The 18,880-nt window shown below is 42.7% G+C and overlaps 1 protein-coding gene across 1 annotated transcript in view; it reads right to left on the reverse strand.

The window, feature by feature from the left end:
* Nucleotides 1-18,880, reverse strand: part of LOC106573111 (alpha-1,3-mannosyl-glycoprotein 4-beta-N-acetylglucosaminyltransferase C) — a 120,737-nt gene that overhangs the window by 87,973 nt on the left and 13,884 nt on the right. The window contains exon 2 of the mRNA XM_014147822.2: nt 8,763-8,858. The gene's annotated coding sequence lies outside the window, so the exon portion shown is untranslated. The remainder of the gene's footprint in view (nt 1-8,762; nt 8,859-18,880) is intronic.

Raw genomic sequence — 18,880 nt, forward strand, 5'->3', positions numbered from 1 at the left:
CCTTTCGGTTACCGGCCCAATGCTCTAACCACTAGGCTACTTGCCGCCAATAATTAAACATTTACATAAGTATTCAGACCCTTTGCTATAAGACTCGAAATTGAGCTCAGATGCATCCTATTTCCAGTGATCATCCTTGAGCTGTTTCAACAACTTGATTGAGGTCCACCTGTGGTCAATTCAATTGATTGGACATGCTTTGGAAAGGCACAAACCTGTCTATTTAAAATCCCACAGTTGACAGTGCACATCAGAGCAAAAACCAAGCCATGAGGTCGAAGGAATTGTCCGTAGTGCTCCAAAACAGGAATGTGTCGAGGCACAGATCTGGGGAAGGGTACCAAAAAGATTCTGCAGCATTGAAGGTCCCCAAGAACACAGTGGCCTCCATCATTCTTAAATGGAAGAAGTCTTGAACCACCAAGACTCTTCCTAGAGCTGGCCACCCTGCCAAACTGAGCAATCGGGGGAGAAGGGCCTTAGTCAGGGAGGTAACTAAGAACCCGATGGTCACTCTGACAGAGCTTCAGAGTTCCTCTGCGGAGATGGGGGAAACTTCCAGAAGGACAACCATCTTTGTAGCACTCCAACAACTAGTCCTTAATGGTAGAGTGGCCAGACGGAAGCCACTCCTCAGTTAAATGCACATGAGACTGGGAGACTAGTCAGGATCGAGGGAAAGATGAACAGAGAAAAGTACATAGAGATCATTGATAAAAACCTGCTCCAGAGCGCTCAGGACCTCAGACTGGGGAAGGTTCACCTTCCAATAGGACAACAACCCTAACTACACAGCCAAGACAACGCAGGACTGTCTTAGGGACAAGCCTGTGTATGTTCTTGAGTGGCCCAGCCAGAGCCCGGACTTAAACCTGATCGAAGGTCTCTGGAGAGACCAGAAAATATCTGTGCAGCAACGATCCCCATCCAACCTGACAGAGCTTGAGAGGGGGGTAGAAACTCATCAAATACAGGTTTGCCAAGCTTGTAGCATCATACCCAAAAAGACTCAAGGCTGTAATCGCTGTCAAAGGTGATTCAACAAAGTACTGAGTAAAGGTCTGAATACTTATGTAAATATTATATTTCAGTTTTTATTTTAAATAAATTAGCAAAATGTTTGGGTATTATTGGGTATTGTATGTAGATTGATGAGGGGAAAAACTATTTAAATAATTTTACAATAAGGCTGTAACGTAACAAAATGTGAAAAAAGTCAAGCGCTCTGAATACTTTCCGAATGAGCTGTACAATTAGGAAGGTACCTTGAAACCATCAGGAAAATTATTTTTGCAATATAAACCAGTGATGAAAAAGCACATACTTTAAATGTTATGAGACCCATATTGCTGACTTCATGGATATCAGGGGGCCTATTTCATTAGAACTCAAGAGGCTTCATCTCCTGATGGTGGCCATATTTCACCATAATGAATGTGTTTTTTGTCATTCCTCTCTCTGCAGTAGTTAATTGCTCATCTTCATTTTTACTCTCTATTTGAATGATGCAAGCTATATTGTTTTTTTACAAACTTCTTGCTAAAAAAAATCCTTTCCTTGTGACTACTCACAATGCGGTTGTGTTACAAGAGTTGTATTTATTCCTTGGGAGGTACACTTGCAGAGCCTTCAGAAAGTATTGACACCCCTTGTTGTGATACAGCCTACAGTTAAAATGTATAAAAATGTTGTCAGTGGCCTTACACACAATACCCAATAATGTTGAAGTGAAATTCTGTTGTTCGAAATGTTTACGAACTAATAAAAAATGAAAAGCTGAAATATCTTAGGTCAATAAGTATTCAATCCCTTTGTTTTGGCAAACCTAAATAAGTTCAGTGGTAAAAATGTGCTTAACAAGTCACATAATAAGTTGCATGGACTCACTCTATGTGCAATAATGTTATACATTATTTTTGAATGACTACCTCATCTCTGTACCCCACAGTCAAGTAGTGAATTTCATATACAGTTTCAACCACAAAAAAAACTGAGGTTTTCCAATGCCTCGCAAAGAAGCTCACTTATTGGTAGATGTGTATTTTTTTTGAAAAAGTAGACATGGAATATCCCTTTGAGCATGGTGAAGTTATTAATTACACTTTGGATGGTGTATCAATACACCCAGTCACTACAAAGATAAAGGCGTCGTTCCTAACTTCTACCATAAAAACCTAATTGACAGAGTGGAAAGAAGGAAACCTGTGAATAATAAAAATATTCAAAAGCATGCATCCTGTTTGCAACAAGACACTAAAGTAATACGGTAAAAAATGTGGCTAAGCAATTCACTTTTCGTCCTGACTACAAAGTGTTGTATAGGATTTTCCCCAAACATAACACAATACTGAGTACCACTCTCCATATTTTCAAGCATAGTGGTGGCTGCATCATGTTATGGGTATGCTTGTAATCATTAAGGACTGGGGAGTTTTTCCGAATAAAAAATAAATAAAATGGAGCTAAGCACAGACAAAATCCTAGAGGAAAACTTGGTTCAGTCTGTTTTCCACCAGACACTTGGAGATTAATTCACCTTTCAGCAGGACAATAACCTAAAACACAAAGCCAAATCTACACTGGAGTTGCTTACCAAGAAGACAGTGTCCCTGAGTGGCCGAGTTTCAGTTTTGACTTAAATCTGCTTGAAAATATATGGCAAGACTTGAAAATACTTCTCTAGCAATGATCAACAACCATTTTGACAGAGCTTGAATAATTTTGAAAAGAATAATGGGCAAATGTTGCACAATCCAGGTGTGGAAAGCTCTTAGAGACTTACAGTACACAAAGACTCACAGCTGTAATCACTGCCAAAGGTTATCATGTATTGACTAAGGGGGTTGAATACTTATTTTATCAAGGTTTTGATTAGTGTTTGATATTTTTGATACTGATTAGCACTTTTATTTTTGTATCTTTATTTTACTAGGCAAGTCAGTTAATTAAGAACAAATTCTTATTTTCAATGACGGCCTAGGAACAGTGGCCTTGTTCAGGGGCAGACATATTTTTCCCTTGTCAGCTCAGGGATTCGATCTTGCAACCTTCCAGTTACTAGTCCAACGCTCTAACCACTAGGCTACCTGCCGCCTCTGTTTTCCAAATGTTAGAATATTTTGAATTTTTCTTCCGCTTTGACATTAGAGTATTTTTGTAGATCATTGACAAAAAAGGACAATTAAACCCATTTCAATCCCACTTTGTAACACAACAAAATGTGGAAAAAGTCAAGGTGTGTGAATACTTTCTGAAGGCACTGTACTTAGAGGAGTTTGAGCCCTTTGGAGATTAGATTCCATTTTTGTCATTGAGGTAAATGAAATTGGAATTGCAGTTTACTTCCTGAATTGACTGAATTGAAATGGCATTGACCAAAACTAAGTACCTCTATCCCACATTGACCTCATGTTTCTGGAGTGGGGTGGATAATCTGGCCCTCGGGCCCTCTGTCTCAGCATGGGGGCTGAGGACACTCTGAGCCACAGATAGGTTCACTCCTTTCAGGCTCTCGGCCCAATTGGCCTGCTCCATGGAGGTAAAGCCAGCAGCCAACTGCCAGAGGCCATCGGTTACGATAAGCCACTCTGGCCCGTTGCAGCCCACTGACTCTGAATAGAAGGGTCAGTATAGCTGAAGCTCCAGCCAGGCACAAGCCTCCTGACACAAGAACAAACATCCCATACTGCAATGACAAATAGCAAGTAGAAACAACTCCCTCTATAATATAACAACCTAGGAATAGGAAAATGCACAACGTGTGTGTGTGTGTATATGTCTGTGCGTGTTAGGCTGACATTAGGTTGAAAGCACACAATATAAGCACAGATGAGAGATACACTAAGTATACTCTCTCACTTTGATCTTTGTCCTGCACTCTGAACCTGCCACAGCTAGGCATTAAAAAGCACATAAGTCCCTATGGAAGAAGCTGCACTATTGTGGAGCTGGAAGTGGTTTGGGCTTTCCATGATTAGAGGCAGGTTGGCATTTATTGTCATGAATCTTGCCCTGGAGGCAGCTCTGCAGAGTGGTCACTACCTGGCACAGCCACAAAGTCATAAAATATGATTTTAAACCTAACCCTAATCACACCCAAATGCCTAACCCTAACATTAAGTCCAAAATGCATAACATTTTTATGATATAGCCAATTTGGACTTTGCAGCTGGCCCATCTAGGTTGTCAGTTCTGCCACCAGGGCAATATGCATGACAATAAACTTCAACCTGCTGATTAGAGCTGAGGAGATGCTGTATTTTGTATTTTGCTGCTCTGGTAATTGGATTCAGACAGATCCCACTGGTACTGTTAGGATTAATTGGAAGGTGAAAGGCTTCACAAACACTGTAATTGAGTTTCCGAAAATAAAAATCCACTTTTATAGAAGTAGAGATCCTCTTTAGTAGCTAATCACTACAAACCACAGAAACACTCTCCAACACAGATTAATAGTGACACTTAGAAAGTAAGTTGGGTCAGTAGCAATTTAACCTATTATTTTCTGCAAAATAATTGCAAGATCAAATGTGAGGGCGACTACCATGGTTTACGGGTCATCATTCTTACAAATATACAGACAAACACTTATACACTAGTACACACTTAACCTATACAATGTAAAGGTATTTTAGAGTCTCTAAAATAGAATGTACTGTATAAACTGGTGAAATCTAGCTAGTCCACCACAAAAGCAAAGAAAGACATATTCCACCGTATGGTATCTTGGCTAACAGCTGCTGATGAACGAGGACTGACGGCATGTGATGGGGCTCCTCCATTAGAAAAACACAACCAGATGTTATTTCTAAAGGGGATCATCTGCTTATTACCGTGATTTCCAGCAGGAATAACTCAGCTCAGTGCCTCAGCGACTGCTGCTTAGCAGTGGCGGGCGTTATTCAGCATGACAGGCAGATGTGTGGGTGCATGCGTCATGCGAGGTGTGACTTTGTTGTGTTGATGACAGAACAGTGGTTGGATCCCAAATAGCACCCTATTCTCTTTATAGTGCATTATATAGTCAATAGACTGCTATTGCAGAGGCACCCATTGTCTTTTCTTCTATCTCCAGACCTGCTCTACTTAGGAAGGAGCAATTATCCATTTCATAATTTCACCATTATAATTGGAAGTACTCATTTGGATTGGATTGAATTTAAATGCAAAGTGGCAGTTGGTTTATGAGTGACCATATTGTTTGTGGTTATTTTGTGTGTCAGTGTTTCCGCTGCAGTCATTTAACTGTGGCGCTGCACCACCCACCGCAAAATCATTCCCACCACACCCAAATAATACTGTATGAAACATGAACAAATATTTCTGTCAAGGTGCACTTTGAAGATGCTAGAAAAGTCCATATTTACTTTTTCTCTGCAAACAAAATGAGTAATGAATAGAAAAATCCGACAATCCCATAGTAGAATAGAATTTACCGAGACACATTCAAGTTACGAGTGACATTGGGAGGGAAACCAGCATTCTGACAAGCAGTCAATGCACAACAATTCTTGCAATTGTGGAGAAACAGCAGTTTTAATGGACTTTGTTAAAAAGAAGGTGATCCCAGCATATAAAGCACATGAATAGGCCTATGTCTGGATTTGATTAGTCTAGGACCAAGTCTAGGAGCAAAAGTCTCCTTAACAACTTCTACCCCCAAGCCATAAGACTGCTGAACAATTAATCAAATGCCCACCCAGACTATTTACATTGACCCCCCCAGCAAATGTAGGGCCTACCCGTCACAAGAAAAAAAGTTGCCATGATGACATGATAGGTCTACATGCATTGTGAACTGCCCTCCATACTGAGATGGGCTGTGTGTCCCCACCCTGAGCGTGTAGAGAAGCCAGATTTAGACATTGCATATAGTTTAACAGTTCTATTTCACGTCATGCTGTTCATATAAATCATTTATTATCATTTGCCGGTTTCTCGCCGCCATTTATCCCGGGTGTCACGTCCTGACCAGTAAAGGGGGTTGTTTGGTCAGGGGGTGTTTGTTTCATGTGTTTTGGGGTTTTTGGTTTATGTTAGTATATTTCTATGTTTAAGTTTCTTGGGTTGACCTTCAATTGGAGGCAGCTGTTCCTCATTGCCTCTAATTGAAGGTCCTATTTAGTAGGGGTGTTTTTTCCTGTGTTTTGTGGTTTCCTGTTTTGTGTATGTTGCACCTGACGGGACTGTTTTTGGTCGTTTTGTTGTTTTGTGTGTTTAAGTTTAAAATAAACATGAGCACTTTACACGCCGCATCTTGGTCCCCATTAGATGACCTTCGTTACACCGGGAGTGGTTTTGAGCGGTAAATCTCGGTAACTGGGTTCCCGTAATTCAAACCTTATCAAGATCCATGTTTTCCTGAATGTGTTTTTTGAATCACTCCTCGTGGGCACATTCGGTAATACTGTATACCCCGGTATGGTATGAAAATCTGGATATAGCCCAACCGCAATGCATGAGTGTCGGGATGAGAGAGGGGGGAGAGAGCGAGTTGTATAGTGAGAGAGAGAAAGAGAGCGAAGGTAGTGTGTTCTAGTCTTACTCTGGATTTTGAATCTGAAAATCGCCTTTTGTCTCTCAGTTTAAACCTTTTACTAGACCTGCATTTTAACGTTTGTATAGATGAATGATTGCACATAGCCTAGTCTAAGACAACGACTTTACCGTCCAGTGACCACCATATTCCAGATGCTCAAAACTAACGACCACTAAAACAACCACTCACTCCATCACGTAAACTGCTTGTGGAGTTGAGTTGAGGTCCATGTGAACTAAAACGATTGTGACAGGGCTGGTTAGCGTGAGCTGTCTTTGACGGACGCTCTCATCGCTATATGCACAGTTTGGGCAGCTGGGATAGGATCTCTAGCTCCAAGGCAACGCACACAGGCCTGTGATGTTTTATCAAGCACACAGGCTTTGGTTTATGCTGTCTGTCCTGTAGGAAGAACAGCTGTTCGCATGAATCTTTAATGCACATCGGCCACATCATTGTTGCTTCATTCTGGCAGATGTAGATCTGGATCCTCTCACTTTAAACTGTTTCAAGTCGCCTTCACTTAGAGAATGTTAAATCTCATTCATTCAAGTGTCTCGCTTCCTATAGGAAAGTAGCGAACACAGTTTGAAATGCACCATGGGGCAGTTAGCTCACAGCCGGATTGTGGAAATAAATATGAATCTCGCCACATTCACAAGCTTCCTAAGCTATTGCATATATCAGGAGTCGACAGCAATCAACATATCACATTTGCTTCTGTCAATAAATGAAGCCCACCACCAGTCTGAAAATCAACTACATTGGCTTTTTACTGGAGAATGAGAAGATCTGGACACCAACCAAAACCAGAAGCTATTCAAACTGTATAGTAAGCAGCCTGTTAAGTTTAAAGATATAGAATCAACTTAAAAATTACAATCTATGAGAACACTTAAGCTTCTTTACTGTTTGTGCACATACAGCACTAAAAAGTTGCACACGGCACTGAGAACAGACTAGGCTGTGCCACTGTCAATGGCAAAACATCTACTCTGGCTGTTGGTTTAAATTGCTCTACATGGCGACTCTACCGTCTTTATCACAGAAGTGTGAAAAGCAATAACAGTGGCTTTGATGTCAATATTTTCCCTCTTGATAAACCCTATGGGCAAGTGCCCTTCTTCAGCCAGCCAACAAAAACAAAGCTTTGTCGTTGTTTGATCCTGTCAACAGAGTATGGATAGGCTGAAAATATAGACCCTCTACTCCAAGGCTCAATGTCTTCAGTCTATGTCTGAGGTTGGTCTAGCACTCTAGCGGTCACACATACTGCCCCTGGAGACCAGGTTTAGATCCCACAAGCCACCTCTTCTAAAATCTGCATCCGATTATTAATCTCTGACACAGTCTATCGCTCTATGTAAAAAACAACAATAAAACATTTATGGAGGATGAAACTGCCGTCCTTAAAAATAAAAAATACATTGTCCTCAGCCTCACCTCCCAGATTCATGCGAGGAACTGATGGAACGAATTACCAGACAGATCGAGACACAGAGATAATGTCACATTCTGTGTCTATAGAAAAGTTTGTGGTTATACGCACATCCTTAAAAACATAGGTGCTGGGCTAATAAAGAATACTAGTATAGAACAAGAAGTCCCACACACTGTTAAAGCTCCCAATTCACAACGTTACGATCCGAAACAGATCTTTGTCGTGTCAAACAAACTGAGTGCTCATATACCAAAATATACACATTTCACCTGACATGACCATTGCGGACATGACGTATGGTGGGTGAAAAAACAATGTGTGTATCTCTAATCATTTAATAACAATGAGATGGGTACATATAGTAGTTACAGAAAATAATATATATTTATAAAATGACCAAGTGGGTAAGCACATTCTGTGTCTGTACCGCTGCCAGTCAGGAGGAAAGGAGATGACTCATTTGCAAATGCTAATTGGGATATATAAACGAGCGGCTGTGAGACAGAACTTTCTCAGTGTGTTCACCTTTTATAATGTCAGATCACAACGACAGGCATAATTTGCTCTGTCACACTGAATGTTATAGTATTGTAGCTTCTCTGAAGTAAGGAGAAGTACAGTATGCAGAAAAATAAAGGGAACAACTATATAGAATAAAAGACGTTTGCTTACTGTTTTGCTGCTCACTTGGTTCTACAGAGTATTGCCATTCAATTAAACAAATAACTATCCAGGTCTAACAGAGTCAAGCTCATGAGAGTGTTGTATGAAATGTTATAGTACCTTTCAGCAGAAGTCAGATGTCTTTTTGAGAGGAGTTCTGGTTGCTCTGAAGGTTGACATGGACTGGATCCACAAACAGATGCTCCTCAGTAGTTTCTGTCAAAACAAAGACAAAGAGAGAGACAGTCAGCCCAACCCCGGGAACGTAATTCATTATACACATCAGTGTGCCATTGTTCCGCTATGTAGCCTTGTGTATGTGAGGTGCACATCAATGTGCTGTATGTAACGCGTGTGTGAGTGCGTGTGTGGTGCACACAAAATGTATTGTACAGTGTGTGTGCATATGAGTGTGCATGTGAGAGAGTCCCTCATTTTCTGCATACAAATTACTGTAATGTACAGTACAGCGAACAATAAGGCCCCAACTCCCCCGGCTTCCAACTCCTGTGCCTCCTGCCTAGTACTCTGCCTTACATTTGAAGATTACTCTCCTTTCCAGTTTCCCCTAGGAGAGAAAAAAAAGCTGGCTACAGTGTCCAGGAACTCGTTCTCGCTCTAGTCTAACTGTCACTTGTCTCTCTCTCATGCTCTCTATCTAGTCTAACTGTCACTGACTGTCTCTCTCTGAGGCTGTGCAGAGACACTGATGGTCGAGATGGGATGTTGTGGTTCTCCCACACAGAAGCACTGTAATTGGCTCACCATGATAGGTCATAAACATACATCACAAGGGCAGTGGAGTGCCAAGCAGACAGCTAACTACGCTTCTCGCTCTCTCTGCTTCTTACACACAAAGAGACACATATACACACACACACCCCAATGATACACACATGCACACACACACTTGAATGTACGTGCACACAAACATACCCATATACACACAATATGGCACCGACATACAGGGTCACCCTGTTTCTAACTTTTAGCCAACTTTGCAGTATTTATCATTTATTTAATCATTTCTTACATTATTTGCTTAGAATGTCTCATATTAGTACCTACAGCCGAAAATAACTTTTGGATATTAGATTGGCGGTCACTCGCCAGCGTTTCGACCATATATTTGACTTCCCTGAACTGGATCCTTTGTTTGTACTTACTGAGGGAGCTCCATTCATCCCAGGGTCTGCAGCAAAATGAAGAAGAGGAAGAAGAAGTGGGGTCCTAGTCAGACTGAAGCGGCGTGCGTACCATTCCACCGCTTCTGAGTATATTACTCGCTAACGTTCAGTCCCTGGATAATAAAGTAGATGAGCTCAGGGCGAGGACCTCCTTCCAGAGAGACATCAGGGACGGTAACATACTGTTTTACGGAATCATGTCTCTCTCCGGATATATTGTGCCCGTCCATTCAGCCAGCGGGGTTCTCTGTCCATCACGCAGACAGGTCGCCTCTGAAAATGTTATCGACGTATACACTGACTCGGCGACTAGGTTCATCGGGAAGTGCATAGAGGATGTTGTTCCCACTGTGACGATTAGAAATAGATCCCAACCACAAAAATATGGATAGATGGCAGCATTTGTGCAAAACTGAAACACGAACAAACACATTTAACCATGGCAAGGTGACTGGGAACATGAACGTGTACAAACAGACCAGCTATGACCTCTGTAAGGAAACCAGAGATGCAAAATGACAATAGAGGGACAAAGTTGAGTCACAGTTCAACGGCTCAGATATGAGACGTGTGGCAGAGACTCCAGACAAGAATGGATAATAAAGGGAAAGTCAGCCATGATCTGGACACCGATGCCTTGTTCCCGGTTAAAACTAAACATATCGCCATGTAGCACTCCTGTCATTGTGAAGTCCTTTGACAGGCTAGTTAAAGATCATATCATCTCCACTTTACCTGGAGGTGATATGACAGATTCACAGACAACACAATCACCATTGCGCTGAATATTGCCCTATCCCACCTGGACAAGATGATCATGGACTACGAGCACACCCCCATCCACATAGATGGGGCCGCAGTGAAGAGGGTCAAAAGCTTCAAGTTCCTCGACGTGCACATCACTGAGGACATGAAATGGTCCCTCCACACTGACAGCGTGGTGAAGCGCTCTTTTCAACCTCAGGAGGCTGAATATATTTGTGACGGCCACTAAAACCCTCAGATGCACCATCAAGAGCATTCTGTCGGAATGTATCACCGCCTGGTATGGCAACTGTACAGGTGCTTCAAAGCTGGGTCTGAGAGACTGTTAAACAGCTTATATCTCCAGGCCATCAGAATGCTAAACAGTCATCACTAGACACTGTCACTAGCCGGTATCTGGTACTCTACTCTACCTTCATCCAGTAAATGTCAGGGGATCCAGGCAGTAGATACAGATACAGTCTCCACAACAAGATCAGACACCCCTGATAGTGAGATATAGGCAGTGAAAACCATAAGTGTAGGGCACTGCTCTGCTTAAAGCCCAGGACGCTACACTACGTCTGTGTGTTGTAAAACCTGAAGCTCAGGCCTGTGTTGCTCTGCCTGTCTGTGTGTTGTAGAGCTGCAGAACCTGTGTGAGAGCCTGGAGGGATGTCCAGTTCTCATAGAGATCCACCACACTGGGAATCCCCTTCAGCAAGAGACCAGCTGGAGGTAGGGCAAGCCCAATGATAAACACAGAATACATATGGGCAACAAGCCCTGGGCCCCGTGGTTGCATGCTCCTGTGGTAGAGAGCAATGTTGTCATACAAACATAAAGTTATACAGTAACACTGTACTTGGACGCTTGGTCATAACGGCTACATGCATCCACTGTCATCAACATAACAAGGATTAGTTTAAAAATGGCATTAAAATGGTAGCAGAGAGAGACGGGTACCAACTTCTCTAGCTTCTCTGTTCTGGAATATCACTGCTGGGGCGGATGTGAGCAGTAAAGTTACATACCAAGGGAAAGCCATGCCACTGCAATGTTTAATATCATCCCTCATGTCGCAGAACGTGGTCCCAGTGTGGAGGAGGATGTTGACTGAGGTGACTTAGGGCTGGATTCAATCTGTATCGCTAAAGTTCAGCTTTATAGCGTGATTGAAATTTAAAGGCAATGTTCCTGCATTAGCGGAGACTGCATTCACGGTAAACGCTGCATATGTCAACTCAATAGGAAATTACCTTTACAGTTTGATCACGCCCTAAGGTATAATAAACAGATGTTCCTGTCATTAGTGGTCTTAGCAGTTTATGTCTGACAATATGAAGTGTGAAATGGCAAATATTTAAAAATGTTAAGGTCTTCCATTCATAATATTGGCCTAGATGATGCATGGACCTACAGTGTACAGTGAGTTGGGTTGTAATTTGAAATACTTAATACATCAGAAGTTAATGTTTATATTTAGGAGGAATGTATATGGTGGGGTCAATTAAGGGTGGATATGAGCCATGGGCTTGGAGAGTTACTAAGTGAGGCAAAAGGCAATCATGTGGTTGCGATCACTGATAAGGGTGAATAGATGTGGATTTGTGAGGAATGGTGGCCAAGGTCAGGTCAGGTCACATGAAGGGAGAAGGAACAGTTTATTACACACATCACTTAACTTCCTGCCTAGCAGCAAAGATGTAATGTTTAGAGAAAAGGAGGAGACCACCTAAAGTGGGGTATAAATACTTGTGCTGGTGGGAACATGTCTTTTTCTTTTCAGCTGTCTGACCAATTGGGTGAATAAACTTGGTTTGAGGTTTTCCTAGTTGTCTGTAAGTTTCTAAATAAACAGAGTAAAAACGAACAGTTGGCGTTGTCGACAGGATTCACCACGATATATAGTCGAACCGGAGAGTCTGAATCAGTGGAGCAGGAGCCGGCACAAAAAAACAAGCTAGGCACCTGTTACCACTCATTTTGACATCTTGGGGTAGATGAGAATCGTAGGCTGAACAATAATAGAATACGGACCTAGAAAGCCTGAGCTTATTCAGAAGTCCCATTGCATTATGACTGGTCGTAGATAAGGGTAAGTCCTTAGCAGGGTAGTCCCTGTGGAGGGTAAATCCCGAACAGGGTGGTCCTGTGAAGGGTAAATCCCTAGTGTAGTGGTTTATCGGCCAGACCCGTAAGGAGGGTGAAACCATAGCCGCGATGGCCGTGAGGCCGTGTGCGTGTGTATGAATGTTTAAAAATGATTTGAGTATAGTAGCAGTAGCAATAAAGATAGATTGGTTAATACCCTATTGGGGCGGGGGAAACGTGACATATTAGCTGAATTGGCAGACACAACAGTATCGTCCAGCACCAAATGGTGTATGGAGTAGTGACCAAATTATTGATAGACTAAGCTGTTACTACTTAATGCCGTTGGGGGGTGATGCTGAGTCAATTATAACTAAGATGGCTTCTAGATGCCAGGTTACTCCGGGAGAGGGAGGTGTAGAAAGGGACAATGCTACTAAAGCCTTAGAGGCACTAAAAAAGGCATATAACCAGCACCAAGAACAAAATAAATGGTGGGGGAAATTAGCCAAATTTGACAAAATTGGTACACATTATCCCGTAGATGGAAAGTTTAAAACCAGCCAAGAGGGTATGGATGCAATCGTAGTGTGGAACACTGAAATCAGATAATGGTCGAGACCACAATACGCAGGCATCCTAACCACGGCATTTTATCAGTAGCGGATAAAACTTGAAAAAGAGAAAAACAGACACCTGCAAGTTAAAATGGAGCAGGCAGTAGATAAGAACGAGGCAACGCATAAAAAACTAGGCATATCCGAAGGGCACGCACATAGATTAGATCAACAGAAGCAGGAATTGGCTATTGCGCTACCAAAGAGTAAAAACCTAAACCAGGAATTAGAGGGAGCCCTTGCGGATAGACAAAAACAAATTAAACAACAGTATCAAAACATGTGTGGAGGAGTACATGCAATTGCCACTCTGCCGTTCGCCCAATGCTATAAGGTGAAACACTTCACAACTGGTGGGCCACCATTATACCCGTCTCTTACAAAGGAAAAAGATATGGGTTGCGAGACAAGGACATTACGAGTCCGTATATAGTAGTCCCGTACTGGATAGTGGATCAGCATGATCCAGGTAATCATAGAGATGTGCGACCAGTACGAACACACGTGACCCCGGTTACATATTATCCGGGACAAATAGTACCAGGAGAAGACAACCCTATTCCTGATGACGGGCATCCCCAAGTACGGATCCAAATTCAGCATCACCATCAGTCACTGAGTGTGAGCGAAATGTGTAGTATTATGAAAAAGGCACAGATCCCTTAAGGGAGGGACAGGAATTTATCAGTTTCCTGAGGAAACAGGGTATAATTTTTGGGTTCCATGCTGGTGATTACGATCATATTGTACGCTCGCCTTTGCCAAGGGCCATGTTGCCAACACTCACACAGGGATATTGAACATCGGCTTGGTCCTCGGGATGCGATGCGTGTGATCCAGCGACAGCAAATTTTGAAATTGAGTAAAATTAGTAGGAAATGCAGGAATTTGTACGTCTGCTTTGATAGCAGGATGGAAACCTGTTATCAAAATGGCTATTGTGTGTGTAGTGGACCAACATTCTCACTGGGATGAAATAGTACAGGCGGCATTGAGAGAGGAATCTAATTCCGCTTACTCCACAGCCATACGAGTGGTTAGCCACAGTGAAAGTCACTAACAGTTACAATGGCCCAGGAAAAATAATCACATTTAGCAGGGTAAGAGGGGCAGAATCTAAGGCGATACAGCTTCTACCTATGTCTTTGAACATAGGTTCAGGAACAATACCTAGATCATTTTACATGGCGACGGGAGTAGAACCGATTTTGGGGTTGGATAATCTTTGCGAGATGCCAGGAGAGTGGATTCTAAAAGGTAACAAATTCAAATTGGCAGTAGGAATAACGAAAGCCAAGCAATTGTTGTTTCAGGACCATTGTGGTCTAATCAAAGGCTGCAAGCCTGTTGTGGTGGAGGGAAAGCCGCCGCCACCAATGAAGCAATACCCTATTAAACCGGAGGCTGAGAAATCGGTGGCAGAGGATCTTGCAATACTACTTGATTGCAGCATAGTGGTACTCGGACCAGCTCGATGCAATAGCCCTTTATTCCCAGTGAAAAAGAGACTAAAATGGCATATGACTATGGATTTTCTCGGCATAAACAAACATGCAGTGAAAATCACACCAGTGGTAGCGGATTTGGCAGACCTATTGGCATCTATTCCCTCAGACTCAGAATGGTACACTGTGCTAGACATGAAAAATGGATTTTGGTCAGTGCCGGTGGCTGAGGAGTCACGACACTGGTTTGAGTTTTGTTGCCAGGGGGAGCAGTAAACGTGGGCGACGGCACCAATGGGATTTACAAATATTCCAACTTTGTATCACGCCACATTGAAACAATCGCTAAAAGGGTGTACATTTGAGGGTTCTGTGTTGGTACAGTATGTAGATGATTTGTAATTGGTGTCAAAAGACGAAGAAACTCAGATGCGAGACATCACCACATTAGTAAACTATTTGGCAGAGCAGGGTCACAAAGCATCATATGAGAAAGCACAACTAGCGAAACAAGAGGTAACATATTTGGGGGTTTTGATTTCAAAAGGCACGAAGCACGTGATCGAGTAGAAAAAATGCGTTCTTTGGCAAGACCAAACACTCCTCGCGCACACAGGAAAATCCTAGGTGTTTTAAAATTTCTGAGACATTTTATTCTGTTGTTTTCTGAAATTGCTGAGCCACTTGACAAAAGGTGGGAAGGGTCCAGATGAACAAACAAAATGGAGTCAAGAGTGTGAGGAAGCGTTTGTCGAGCTAAAGAAGCAATTGTGTCAAGCGCCAGCATTGGGGATGCCAAATTTAAAATGACTTATTCAAATTTTTGTTCATGAACATGATGGACATTGTAATGCAGTGGTTATGCAAAATCAAGGGGGGAAAGAGACCCTAGACCCACTCCAATTTGCTTACCGCCCCAATAGGTCCACAGGCGACGCAATCGCAATAACACTGCACACTGCCCTAACCCATCTGGACAAGAGGAATACAGTGCCTTGCGAAAGTATTCGGCCCCCTTGAACTTTTCGACCTTTTGCCACATTTCAGGCTTCAAGCATAAAGATATAAAACTGTATTTTTTTGTGAAGAATCAACAACAAGTGGGACACAATTATGAAGTGGAACGAAATGTATTGGATATTTCAAACAAATAAAAAACTGAAAAATTGGCCGTGCAAAATTATTCAGCCCCTTTACTTTCAGTGCAGCAAACTCTCTCCAGAAGTTCAGTGAGGATCTCTGAATGATCCAATGTTGACCTAAATGACTAATGATGATAAATAGAATCCACCTGTGTGTAATCAAGTCTCCGTATAAATGCACCTGCTCTGTGATAGTCTCAGAGGTCCGTTTAAAGCGCAGAGAGCATCATGAAGAACAAGGAACACACCAGGCAGGTCCGAGATACTGTTGTGGAGAAGTTTAAAGCCGGATTTGGATACAAAAAGATTTCCCAAGCTTTAAACATCCCAAGGAGCACTGTGCAAGCGATAATATTGAACTGGAAGGAGTATCAGACCACTGCAAATCTACGAAGACCCGGCCGTCCCTCTAAACTTTCAGCTCATACAAGGAGAAGACTGATCAGAGATGCAGCCAAGAGGCCCATGATCACTCTGGATGAACTGCAGAGATCTACAGCTGAGGTGGGAGACTCTGTCCATAGGACAACAACCAGTCGTATACTGCACAAATCTGGCCTTTATGGAAGAGTGGCAAGAAGAAAGCCATTTCTTAAAGATATCCATAAAAAGTGTTGTTTAAAGTTTGCCACTAGCCACCTGGGAGACACACCAAACATGTGGAAGAAGGTGCTCTGGTCAGATGAAACCAAAATCGAACTTTTTGGCAACAATGCAAAACGTTATGTTTGGCGTAAAAGCAACACAGCTCATCACCCTGAACACACCATCCCCACTGTCAAACATGGTGGTGGCAGCATCATGGTTTGGGCCTGCTATTCTTCAGCAGGGGCAGGGAAGATGGTTAAAATTGATGGGAAGATGGATGGAGCATAATACAGGACCATTCTGGAAGAAAACCTGATGGAGTCTGCAAAAGACCTGAGACTGGGATGGAGATTTGTCTTCCAACAAGACAATGATCCAAAACATAAAGCAAAATCTACAATGGAATGGTTCACAAATAAACATATCCAGGTGTTAGAATGGCCAAGTCAAAGTCCAGACCTGAATCCAATCGAGAATCTGTGGAAAGAACTGAAAACTGCTGTTCACAAACGCTCTCCATCCAACCTCACTGAGCTCGAGCTGTTTTGCAAGGAGGAATGGGCAAAAATGTCAGTCTCTCGATGTGCAAAACTGATAGAGACATACCCCAAGTGACTTACAGCTGTAATCGCAGCAAAAGGTGGCGCTACAAAGTATTAACTTAAGGGGGCTGAATAATTTTGCACGCCCAATTTTTCAGTTTTTTATTTGTTAAAAAAGTTTGAAATATCCAATAAATTTCGTTCCACTTCATGATTGTGTCCCACTTGTTGATTCTTCACAAAAAAATACAGTTTTATATCTTTGTTTGAAGCCTGAAATGTGGCAAAAGGTCGAAAAGTTCAAGGGGGCCGAATACTTTCGCAAGGCACTGTACCTAGGTAAGAATGCTGTTCATCGACTACAGCTCAGCATTTAACACCATAGTACCCTCCAAACTCGTCAATAAACTCGAGACCCTGGGTTTCAACCCCGCCCTGTGCAACTGGGTCCTGGACTTTGACGGGACGTCCCCAGGTGGTGAGGGTAGGAAACAACATCTCCACCCCACTGATCCTCAACATTGGGGCCCCACAAGGGCGCGTTCTCAGCCCTCTCCTGTACTCCCTGTTCACCCATGACTGCGTGGCCATGCACGCCTTCAACTCAATCATCAAGTTTGCAGACGACACTACAGTGGTAGGCTTGAATACCAACAATGACGAGACGGCCTACAGGGAGGAGGTGAGGGCCCTCAGAGTGTGGTGTCAGGAATATAACCTCACACTCAACGTTAACAAAACAAAGGAGATGATTGTGGACTTCAGGAAACAGCAGAGGGAGCAGCCCCCTATCCACATCGACGGGACAGTAGTGTAGAAGTTGGAACGGTTTAAGTTCCTTTGCGTACACATCACGGACAGACTGAAATGGTCCTCCCACACAGACAGCGTGGTGAAGAAGGCGCAGCAGAGTCTCTTCAACCACAGGAGGCTGAAGAAATTTGGCTTGTCACCAAAAACACTCACAAACCTTTACAGATGCACAATTGAGGGCATTCTGTCGGGCTGCATCACTGCCTGGTACAGCAACTGCTCCGCCCACAACCGTAAGGGTTTGTGAGGTCTGCACAACGCATCACCGGCGGCAAACTACCTACCCTCCAGGACATCTACACCACCCGATGTCACAGGAAGGCCAAAAAGATCATCAAAGGACAACAACCACCCGAGCCACTGCCTGTTCACCCCGCTATCATCCAGAAGGCGAGGTCAGTACAGTTGCATCAAAGCTGGGACCGAGAGACTGAAAAACAGCTTCTATTTCAAGGCCATCAGACTATTAAACAGCCATCACTAACACTGAGTGGCTGCTGCCAACATACTGACTCAAATCTCTAGCCACTTTAATAATAAAAAATGTGATGTAATAAATGTATCACTAACCACTTTAAACAATGTCACTTTATATAATGTTTACATACCCTACATTACTCATCTCATATGTATATACTGTACTCTATACATCTACTGCATCTTGCCTATGCCATTCGGTCTTCGCTCATCCATATATTTATATGTACATATTCTTATTCATTCCTTTACACTTGTGTGTAAATGGTAGTAGTTGTGAAAAATTGTTAGATTACTTGTTAGATATTACTGCATGGTCAGAACTAGAAGTGCAAGCATTTCGCTACACTCGCATTAACATCTGCTTAAAATGTGATTTGATTTGAGAGACCAGTAATGTAAATCGTTTGACTCGGTGGTGAAAGGAATGCCCCCGTGCCTGAGGGCGGTACAAGCGACAGAAATGGTGTCGTATAACACAGCTTCGATTACAATGAGTGAAAAAGTGTATCTGTATGTTCCACACGCAGTACCAACAATAGTTAACACCACAACATGTCACGAGTGTGAGATGGACAAAGTGGGAGTT

The sequence above is a fragment of the Salmo salar genome, chromosome ssa16 (assembly GCF_905237065.1).
Source record: "Salmo salar chromosome ssa16, Ssal_v3.1, whole genome shotgun sequence".
NCBI classification, from domain to species: domain Eukaryota; kingdom Metazoa; phylum Chordata; class Actinopteri; order Salmoniformes; family Salmonidae; genus Salmo; species Salmo salar.